Source organism: Ranitomeya imitator, chromosome 10 (genome assembly GCF_032444005.1).
Source record: "Ranitomeya imitator isolate aRanImi1 chromosome 10, aRanImi1.pri, whole genome shotgun sequence".
Lineage (NCBI taxonomy): Eukaryota > Metazoa > Chordata > Amphibia > Anura > Dendrobatidae > Ranitomeya > Ranitomeya imitator.
Window position 1 is genome coordinate 81,040,767 of NC_091291.1, and position 12,308 is coordinate 81,053,074.

Here is a 12,308-nt window from a genome sequence, read left to right on the forward strand (position 1 = left end):
TCTGGCAGTGTCTGGGGAATCAGAGATATCGTCAGGCGTGGAGATGCCACCTGGGCCATGAGGTCAGGTGTGCAGTTGCATGCAGGTGGAGACCTCTTTGTAAAATGTCTCTTGTAGACATGATATACCACGTCTGCGCATGTCTGGGTGCACTGATCAGTGTGCCCCGTGGTTGAGTGCACTGGTGACATGCTGCCGGGCCTGCACACACGTGGGGCGCGCTGAGAAAATATCAGTGTTCTTTGTCACCAGAGTCACCAGCAATGGCCGCCCAGGTCTGCGCTTGTGCAGGGCGTTAATGGAATATCCGGTGTGCCTCGATGATGCAGCGTGCCGGTAACCACCACACCCATCCCGGGTCTGCTCAGGTGCAGAGTTTGCAGGTGGCTCAGTGCACCCAGCACACCAGGAAAAGAATAGTTTGACCTGATGATTCTGGGGTTGGGACCAGAAGGAGACCGGGAGGTGTGTCTGTGGCGTCCCTCCATTATATAGTGGAGGGATTGCCATGGGATTGCAGAACCTGCTGTGGGAGTGTAGCAAGATTATTTAATACATATTATATGGGAGTGGTATCTACTTTTTGCTGACATTATATGCTTATTATGGCTGCGGATGCTATCATGGTGGGATTGTTATATATATCTGTGTGACCAAATCTTGTTCTCTTGTACGTAGTCTCTTTTATGTATATGATCCATATTTGTAATTTTGGTATATTGTTGTTGAATACAATTAAAAAAATTTTGATTTTATTATATGATCATTGCTCCTTCATTGTGCTATATTGGTCTTTACTTCAGTCCCTGACTGGAGTAATAAACGTGAGGAGGCACACTAAGGCGCACACCACTTTGAAGACGCGCCTGATTCAGTAAGAATTAAAACTGGACAACTTTGTGGTTATCACCCGCGCTGCTGTACAAATTACGGTCCACGCGATTTTAAGCTGGAATTGATGGCTTATTTTCTCGACGTGTTTTGAAGTCACACAGGACTTCTAACTTCACGGATTGCCTGTTTGTTAGGGAATCCCCACTTGTATTCAGGCTGTCTAGCAGCTGCAAATCATGATGCTGCGGAGACAAAAACATAATCTACAAGCATGCCCAAAATACTCGGAGAACACCCGAGCGTGCTCGGAAACCCGAGTAACGAGCACACTCGTTCATCACTAGCTAGAATAAACCTTATTTTACGAAACGTTCTTACATTTTTGGCCACTGAGCTCTGGAGGAACCATTATCCTCGATGTGTGCGATCAGTTAAATGTCATTATTAAAACAAATGTATAATCAGCACATTTGTCTGTGTCTGCGGCAGCAATTCGGTGATGTGAGGTGAGGATTAAAGAAATGTTTAGGGTGAATGTCCAGTGAGAAGTCAGTGAGGTGAAGACCAGCGGTCACACTGCCGCGGTCGGTCGTACACTGTGTTCTCTAGTCATGATTGCGGAATAAACACAGCGGGCTGAAGACGGTCTATCGGGATCAGGCAGGAGCAGCAGTGAAAGCTTTATTACAGTTCAGGCCGTGACCCAGGAGACTTAGTGGGTAATACCAGGTAAAATGAACCTATATGATGCTGCAAGTTTGCTTCAGTGGAAACAAATTGTCTGGATGATATGGATTATTAAAGCGTATCTAACAGCAGGATGCAAGTTAATCTGAGAGGAGCTTAATGTAGGGGCAGAAAGCCTGATTACAATGATGTGTCACTAATTAGGCTGTGTGATGTACTGTAAGTTCAGTACAATCAGTGTTTTATCAGCAGGAGATTATCACAGGAGGACTAGTTTCATGTGCAGGGCAGTCCAGCTGATCAGTGTAACCCCGCCCTCACCACTGATTGGCAGCTTGCTTACAGTGTACAGTGTACACAGCTGCCAATCAGGGATATGCGTTGTACAGAGCCTTATGTCTCTGACAACACTTTCTAATGTTCATTATTCTTTTAACCCCTTCATGTAAAAGGACATAAATATGTGTCCATGCTGGGGTCGTGTGTGTGGGGGCTCAGGAGCTCTGGTTGATGCTTAGCTTAATGTTATATTGCTGATATCTGTCTCTAGAAGCAAATCTAAGCTCTGATTGCTTTTGTTAACCATTTAGATGCCACCGTCAATTTTTGACATTGACACATAAATGGAGTGGTCACAGCCTGTGTGTTACCATGGCTAACGGGTCTTCCTGAAGAACCTTATGGCTGCCATCTTGGTATATCTGTGGAGCTTAGCCATAGACTGGGCCTCATAGGTGACCTTCGCTTCATTGTATACTGCAATACAGGAATGGCCTGAGCGATCAAACGATCACAGGTTCAAATGCCCGTAAGAGGACTAAAAATAAGGTAAAAAATATATCTAAAAAACATAAACTATTTTAAAATTATAAAAATTAGTCCATACAATAAACATTGTAAAGAAAAAAATCAAAATACCAGAATTTCACTTTTTTGGTCACACCACCTCCTCATCAAAGTTGTATGTACCACAAATTGGCATGAATACAACTGTCAATTTACCATGCAAAATAGAAACCCTCACAAGTCACTTGATGCTGCCAATGAAGTAGATGTCAGCCACTTGGTGACAGGGACACTTTGCGTAAGAGGACACGTGCAAGCATCTATATATAACTTGCTTAACTGTTCACAATAACAGTCATTTTGACCAGGGGTGCCCAAACATTTACCTGCCCCTGTAGAAGTGTCCACCACTACCAGTTACAAGGAAATGAAAGGCTCTGGAGCAGTTTGCTTCTGAACACATTGTGGTAGATTGGTTCACAGAGATAGACATGGGAACACTGTTTCTTTAAGAACTTCCTTTGGTTTATTATAGGCAGCGTAAAGCATGGTGTAGTAAAATAAATATAGCCCTCTGGGCAAAACAAAGCAAAGTGGTAACACCAAGCACAGTGCTTCTGAGAGCGGAGTTCCTCCCTCTCGCTGGGACATTCTAGCATTCTTTATCAGAAGCCAAGTGAGAGTTTCCTTGGCTGTGTGTTTTGGATCATTATCTTGCTGAAATGTCCACCTTCGTTTCATCATCATCCTGGTAGATGGCAGCAGATTTTTTATCAAGCATGCCTTGGTACATTTGTTGATTCATCCTTCCGTCAACTACATGAAGTTTGCCATTGCTGTATGCTGAAAAACAGCTTCACACCATTATGATGACACCTCGAAACCTCACTGTTGGTATGGTGTTTTGGGGGTGAAATGCAGCAACTCTTGGCCTCCAAATATGTTGTGTATTATGGCATCCAAAGAGTTCTATTTTGTTTTCCTTTGATCAGACTATATTCTCCCAGTATTTCACAGGCTTGTCTAAATGTTGTTAAGCAAAATTTAAAGGGAGGGTTCAGTAAGAGGGAGACCGATTAGTAAAGCTACAATAGTCCAGACAGGAATGAAAGAGAGCTACAGTAAGAGTTTTTGCAGCGTCAAAATTAAGAAAAGGTCGAATTCTAGACATATTTTTGAGGTTTAAATTACATATGTGGTTTTACTTCTTTTCTTGTGTGGATTGGATGGGTTGCTACTGCCATTTGACGCAAATTTTATGTCAATAGCACCTTTAGAAATATATTTATTTAGAATATTGGTGACTTATTTCACCTGCTGTGTATATATACACACTCCAGGGATTTCACTGAATAAAATACAAGTTATACTGAATATTTTCCAAGAGACCTATAAATCATTCTGCTCAACGTCTCCTTTGCTCTACTGTGTAGTCCACAGATCGAACTGCATGTACAACATGACCAGTTCCCTAAGGGCAGCACGGTGGCTCAGTGGTTAGCACTGTAGACATACAGCGCTGGAGTCCTGGGTTCAAATCCCACCAAGGACAACATCCCACCAAGGAGTTTGTATGTTCTCCCCGTGTTTGTGTGGGTTTCCTCAGGGTTCTCCAGTTTCCTGCCACACTACAAAGACCTAGTGATAGGGAATTTAGATTGTGAGCTCCATCGGGGACAGCGATGATAATGTCTGAAAAGCGCTGTGAAATTAATGGTGCTATATAAGTGAGTAAAATAAATAAAGTGTATGAATTTGACCAAACTGACACACAAAATTGCCAGTGACGCATAGCATAAGATAAAAGCAATGTGCCTGATAAATCACAGCAATAGGATTCTATACTGCAACTTAATAGGGAACTTATAGAGAGACATTATACACAGAGAATGGGAGCACATCCTGAGAATTACAGCCGGCCAGGGAAATGTCCAGGGAGCAATATGCCAAACTCACCCACCGTAATAATCATAGTGATGAGTGAATGGCACGGAGAACGTCCTCTGCTGGTAGTAGCCGTGCGCGTCATAATCTATTATGTAAAAACTATTGTATCCCGAGACTTCACGTTTCCCCCAATTATCACGCATGTCGAGCTGTATATGGTCTACTTTCCCTTGACTCTAAGGGTCTCTGTATGAGTCATCACTCATGCGACCATTTCATCCCCCTTCCTTACAGTATTCGCTACAAGCAACTGGCAGATGCCTAAAAACACGAGGAGGTGCTGGCACCAAAAGATGTTTATTATGTCAGCAAAAAAGATGCGATCAACAATTAATTGTAGAATTTGCTTTGGGTCCCGTGTAAAAGGCCCTTGTGTGACGCTGTAGCTGGTGACCTACTTTTAGCGGATCACGTCTGCTCTGTGCCATTGATTATCATACTATGGTCTTGATCGCTTTTACACAAGTCCATAGTTGTAGAATGTGCGATGATTTTACACATCTTTAACGCTCTCCTGATAAATGGGAACCTGTCAGCTGACCCCTGCTGCCTGATCCGCGGGCTGCATGTATCAGACACTCGCTGGTTCACTGGCCACCTGAAACGCGTCAATGTCGCATGTCATGTAGATGTCTACGCTAATGTTGTTTTACTCTCTGCTGAGCACTTTTGGTGAATAAAAAAAGAAGTCTGTTCACAAGTTCGTTGAGCTGGACTTCTCTTGTTTTTGATTGCTCCACGCCTTGACACAGTGTTTCCCCGTGCTCCGAACACCTAAGGATGTCCATCATGGTGAGCTGGACTCTTTCCTACTTCATATGTTTACAGCCACTGGGGACCAGTCACAAAATAGACTAGTAGGACAGGTGGGCCCCAGGCATCCTCTCCCCGCCTGCTCCCATGGTGTGATCTTGTATAGGGGATGACCTGTCAGTCACTGGCAGCAGGCGGGGAGAAGGTGCTGGGGACCGCCTGTCCGACCAGTCTTCAGCCCGGCGCGGCCCTCGGTGGTTACTAAAATATGTTTTTCTCTTTAATGTGGCAGCGTTTCAGAGTTAAATAAAACTGTCTGAGCTCATACAGCCAGTGCCTGACAGCAAGCAGAGATATTGAAATCAGTGAAGGACTGATGCTGAAAGTACAATGGAAAAAAGTATTATTTTATCTTCATTACAGAAATTCATTCATGTAATTGGTGATGCCAGAATCCTCTTGTAAGGGGGCTATCTGGGACTTACATACTGGTGACCGCTCCGCAAGATGGGGGAGGTGGGACCGATATCTGGCACCTTTTTGTATCTTTCTTCTCCAATAGGGACCGTATGTAAGCAATGTACGAAGTGGAACTTCTGTCGCTTTGCACAATAATTTATGGTCGATGTCGACGATGGCAGTTTATCTCCCATTACCACCTGAATGGGATCCTTCAGATATGTCATTAATGTGTAAAAACAAGTACTACTACTAAAAAATCAAACTGGCTCTTAGACTAAATAGCATCTAGCATTAATGTAGTAAGAAGACTCTTTGTCAGGTAGAGGTTTTTACTTGTGGTGTGGGAATCTAGCCTTAAAGTATTTACAGTACAAGCGTATTGCAAACTAGCATTCGTAAGAACGCTGCTGATCACCCGATAAACAAAGTGCTGCTTCATATGGTGAAATGAGTTTTTCGCGTTCTTAAAAAAATCATCATTCTCGGCAGCACATTGTCCAGTTTAAACAGGACTCGAGCTGCCGAGAACAATGACAGCATATCCATTACAGAATGCTCACTGTCCATCTGGAGGGCAATGTACCTGTGGTCCACAAGTAGCTGATCCGCAGTTGTTTAGTGCCACCAGTCTATTTAAAGACCCCCAATCAGGAAACTATTTGCGAATCGGTGGTCCTTAAGCGCCGTACATTGACTAGAGCAGCAGAAGCAAATATGAAAATTGCAATATTTGGTGCCAATTTGTATTGTATGCAGCTCATAAGTGTCCAATTACACCATGGGATTGAAGAAGAAGAGACTGGATGCCTCACATGGGCTCGGCTTCCTTGACTTGGTGTATGATTGCGGAACAGAAAGTGACTGCTGGCAGATTTAGGAGTTCTCAAACAATTCACAGATTAAAACGCCCCCTTACGCATTGAACTAATGGCAGCCACACACGAGAATATCAACGGGGTCAACCACCAGTGTATTGTGTATGGAGTCTGGGCCAACTGATCATTAGAGGAGAAGTCGATCAGACATGTCTGACTTCAGACTGCCAATTGCTTTGTTCTCCTGGAGATAAGTCGCCGGCAGAGATGTCTGTGACGGCTCTCTTAGAGAAAAGCGAATGTGATTGGCTGAACGAGCACGCCTGTGTACGGGAGAGGCGACGGAGCATTGTTTGGATGGCAGCCATCACAAGTCATGGGGGCTTTAAGGCTCTTATGTTTTATCTAAGTTCTATGTGCAGAGTAATGAATGACTGCTGTACGTTCTCCCATCGATAACCATTGATCACTGACCCTTTATGAGGCCGAAGTGGCTTCACGGTGTGTGAGATGATGGTGAAACAACTCTGGTAAGTCTTTGCAGTGCACATTTTACAAACTGATGTTTTTATGGTGCAGAGATGAGTATAAGGATAGAATGAAGAGCTGTAATGGGTGGCTTCCATCTATGGTACCTGCGGACCTAGCAATGCTTACTGATTTCTATTAACCTCTAGTTCATCTACTCTTTCACATCATCAGACAATTCCATTTTCCGACTCTGGAGGAACTACACTTGTGCTTCTCTTAATCTTCCAGAGATATCTAAATAATGTGAGAACTGCTATTACATTGCCTAGAGGAACTGGCCGGTGGGATGTAACCTGTGCAACCACCAGAGGCTCGACGAATCTACCATCATTGGTAACACCATACAGGATCTCAGAAGAGATGACCGCTCAAAAGGTTACACTTTTAACAACTCCGAAAATGACTTTTTTTTAGTTTTCCCTTATTTTTAGACACACAAACATTTATACAACAATTCTATGTCTCAAATTGCTACAAACATTTGAATTTCCTTGCTTGAAAATTTCTTGCTGATCCCAATGTACAAGTTCATCAACAAGATGCAAGACGTACAATTCGTACATAGTGACCGACCTAATAAACTAAACACCAGTGGAACCTAATAGAAGTGGATGTAAATGGGTGGGTGTAGAAAATAACTCCAGGTATGAGCTCCACTAAGGTCATTGTGTAATTGCTATGATGATATTACATCTTTATTAGTGATGAGTGAATATACTCATTACTCGAGATTTCTCGAGCACGCCCGGGGGTCCTCCGAGTATTTTTTTAGTGCTCGGATGTTTCGTTATTCTTGCCGCAGCTGAATGATTTACATCTGTTAGCCGGCATAAGTACATGTGGGGGTGGCCTGGTTGCTAAAGAATCCCCACATGTACTTATGCTGGCTAACAGATGTAAATCATTCAGCTGCGGCAAGAACAACAAAATCTCTGAGCACTAAAAAATACTCGGAGGACCCGCGAGCGTGCTCGAGAAATCTCAAGTAACGAGTATATTCGCTCATCACTAATCTTTATATGTTGATGTTACATGTTCTTATACTGATGTTACATGTCTTTTATGTTGGTTTTACACGTCTTTTATTTTGTTATTACATGTTTTTATGTGGATGTTACATATTTTATGTCCATGTTACATGTCTTTCATATTGAAGTTACTTGTCTTTTTTGTTGATGGTACATATTTTTATGTTGGTATTACATATTTTTTGTTGATGTCTATCTGAATGAAATCTGCCTGCATTTTATAAGGACCATGGAGTTTTATAATTTACATTGCACTATACCCTAAACCTCATAACAGCTTCAACATATGGAATTTCCACCCTGATATTACAGCTACAGGGAATATTTTGCCACATGGTCTCTCTACTGGATGCTAACTACGGTGTTTCTTTGCTGATAGTAGGCTCTAGCATTGTTCATTAATACATTGTATTTGGCTCTATTTTAGTGTATTAGTATATTGTATTTTCACATGTATTGGTGGTAGTGTGTTTGGCTGGTCACAGCCCCAAGCTGAGGTTTTTTGAATTTTTTTTTTGTTTTCAATTTTAAATATTTTTAACATGTGTTTAGGCTTTTGTGTATACCAAATAAACATTGAATATTGTATGGTGATCCCTGTCCTTTGTTTCTTTTCTTTTGGTACAATTATGTTTTTGTGTTGATGTTACATGTTCTTATATTGATGTTTCATGTCTTTTACATTGATGTTACATGTTTTTATATTGATGTTACATGTTCTTATATTGATTTAGATGTTTTTATATTGATGTTACATGTTTTCTGTTATTACATGTTGTTATATTGATGTTTCATGTCTTTTACATTGATGTTACATGTTGTTATATTGATGTTACATGTTTTTATATTGATGTTTCATGCTTTTATGTTGATGTTACATGTTCTTATATTGATTTAGATGTTTTCATATTGATGTTACATGTTTTCTGTTATTACATGTTCTTATATTGATGTTACATGTCTTTTATGTTGATGTTACATTTTCTTATATTGGTGTTACGTGATTTTTATGATGATGTTACATGTTTTTATATTGATGTTACATGTTTTCTGTTATTACATGTTGTTATATTGATGTTACATGTTTTTATATTGATGTTTCATGCTTTTATGTTGATGTTACATGTTCTTATATTGATTTAGATGTTTTTATATTGATTTAGATGTTTTTATATTGATGTTACATATTTTCTGATATTGCATGCTCTTATATTGATGCTACATGTCTTTTATTTTGATGTTACATTTTCTTATATTGGTGTTACGTGATTTTTATGATGATGTTACATGTTTTTATATTGATGTTACATGTTTTTATGTTGATGTTACATGTTTTTATGTTGATGTTACCTGTCTTTTATATGTTTGTATGCATCAAATTTTACTGGGTTTTACAGTTTTTTGAATTATTTGAGCACTTAAATTAGTAAGTTTGACACACAATAAAACAGATGAGCAGTGAGTCCAGGAAAGTAGATGGTCATGTATGGGAAAGTATGGTCTCACCTTCTTTATGGCTGCTGCTGCTTGTGGTTAGATCTCAAACTCCATAAACGCCATTCACCTTTTTTTTTTCAAGCAGAAATCTCCGGCAATGTGAAGGATTTCCAGCAGATACTTAGCCACAGATCTGTCCAGCCAGGGTCTGTCTTGGAAACTGTGATCTGCTCTTCCCCCTGGAATCCTCTACTCCGGTTACAGAAAGGATATATATAGCTGCTGACTCTGTGCACACTATCTCAAATTCCAGCCTTTCACGGTAATTAACCACTCATCTTCCAGACAGAGGACCGAAAATAATTAATATATATAAAAATTAAGCATACGACTTTAAGAAAATGGGAGTCAATGTGATTTAGTTTGTGGGCGATTGTATTTATTTTCTTTCATAATTCCACCATATTTCTTATATTTCTGGGCAAATCATTAAAAACTTATAACATACATACATGGATAACAATGTATCAGTAGCATGACGCTGGATGCACATCCCACCGCTCAGTACTTATCTATTACAGATATGCTATGCTATGTGTTGGAGTTCTGTTATCTCAGGAGGAGAGGTGTACTGAGTATATATCACTCACCATTAACATAAAACATGGATGGAAACAATGGCTGCTGATTGATGAGTACTGTCTTTATATTGACTTGAAGAAACAAGATTGAGGGACCATCTCTAGAAATGTGGAAAAATGTAACAAATTTATTGACCCTCGAACATCATTTGTCACAAATAAAGACCACATACAGTAAGCCCTAGCAAAGCTGACTAAGAAAATAATGCAAATAATCAACCCTTCCCACCCACCCCCTTAGTCTGATTTCACACATCGACATTTCACGGCCTGTGTATGGACCGCAATCTCCGGACCAGTCGATAGTCTTCTGGGCCAAACTAAAGCCCTCAGATATGTCTAAGAAGATAGTAGTTTGGGAAACCATGTCCAATCGGAGAGGACAAGGACCGATAAATGTAAGTGTGAGAATGTGAGAAGCTGGCTTATTGTACTCACTTTAAAATCACTTTTTTATATATAAATGTAAAAAATATTGAATATATTTAATATTGAATGAGGTAGACTTATTAATGTGTTTCATCTTCTGAATGAAAGGGTCTCATAAACTGAGGTTTCCTCATTTGGTTCTTTTTTTAAAAGTAATTCAGCCTATATAGACTATAGGCAAATATTGTCCACCGTCATGTCAATGTACTATTTTTTGTGGCATTTTATAATATGGCATGCTCTGGGAAATACACAAAATAATATCATCTCACCACTAATGCGAGAAATACCAGAAGGTGAATGGTGTAACTGATGCCCGGAATCTCCAGCCCAGCAAATTGAAATAGAAGAAAATCGTAATCCAGCTCCACAAAGTAGTTAAAAAGACAAGCTTTAATCAACAATTGTCTCTATAAAATAGATAAAAAATCAAAGCTGAAAAAAAAATCCCTACATGCTGTTCCTCTCCTCTAGCAGGGACGCCGACTCACTCACAACCGCGGTCCCCGTCCTTCACTCCATCCTTCTTCCTCATCGGTTGCTACCCAGGGTACTTGGACAATGGGCAGATCCCAGGGAACTGTGCTTAGGGCACTCTACCTCACAGTTAAAGGGGCCACATGTACTGTCCTAAAGTGTCCCCAGTCAATGGCTGGGAGACACATTATTTAAGGCACTTCCACCTGCATGGAGGTGTCTGTGCAACATTGTCCCTTCTGGCCTAGAGTATGAACATGTTGTTTGATTGTGATTACCTGATAAAAGGAATCCATCATCGCTTCCAAGCGTGACATCACTCTCCCCGTGAGGAAAGCAATGCCATTGTGACAACCTGGACCCTGGGGCAATCACACACTTGCCATGCCAGTCTGTATATCAGCTGAACCCGCCTGCACCTGCCATACCAGTCTGTATATCAGCCGGACCCACCTGCACCTGCTGTGCCAGTCTGTATATCAGCCGGACCCACCTGCACCTGCCGTGCCAGTCTGTATATCAGCTGGACCCACCAGCACATGCCGTGCCAGTCTGTATATCAGCCAGATGCACCTGCCGTGCCAGTCTGTATATCTGCCAGATGCACCTGCCGTGCCAGTCTGTATATCAGCCGGACCCACCTGCACCTGCCGTGCCAGTCTGTATATCAGCCAGACCCACCTGCACCTGCTGTGCCAGTCTGTATATCAGCCAGACGCGCCTGCACCTGTCGCACCAGTCTGTATATCAGCCAGACCCGCCTGCGCCTGCTGTGCCAGTCTGTATATCAGCCGGACCCACCTGCACCTGCTGTGCCAGTCTGTATATCAGCCAGACGCGCCTGCACCTGTCGCACCAGTCTGTATATCAGCCAGACCCGCCTGCGCCTGCTGTGCCAGTCTGTATATCAGCCAGACCTGCCTGCATCTGCTGTGCCAGTCTGTATATCAGCCAGACACATCTGCACCTGTCGCACCAGTCTGTATATCAGCCAGACCCGCCTGCGCCTGCTGTGCCAGTCTGTATATCAGCCAGACCTGCCTGCATCTGCTGTGCCAGTCTGTATATCAGCCAAGCGCGCCTGCACCTGCCGCACCAGTCTGTATATCAGCCGGACACACCTGCACCTGCCGTGCCAGTCTGTATATCAGCCGGACACACCTGCACCTGCCGCACCAGTCTGTATATCAGCCAAACACACCTGCACCTGCCGCACCAGTCTGTATATCAGCCGGACACACCTGCACCTGCCGCACCAGTCTGTATATCAGCCAAACACACCTGCACCTGCCGCACCAGTCTGTATATCAGCCAAACACACCTGCACCTGCCACACCAGTCTGTATATCAGCCGGACACACCTGCACCTGCCGCACCAGTCTGTATATCAGCCAAACACACCTGCACCTGCCGCACCAGTCTGTATATCAGCCGGACACACCTGCACCTGCCGCACCAGTCTGTATATCAGCCAAACACAC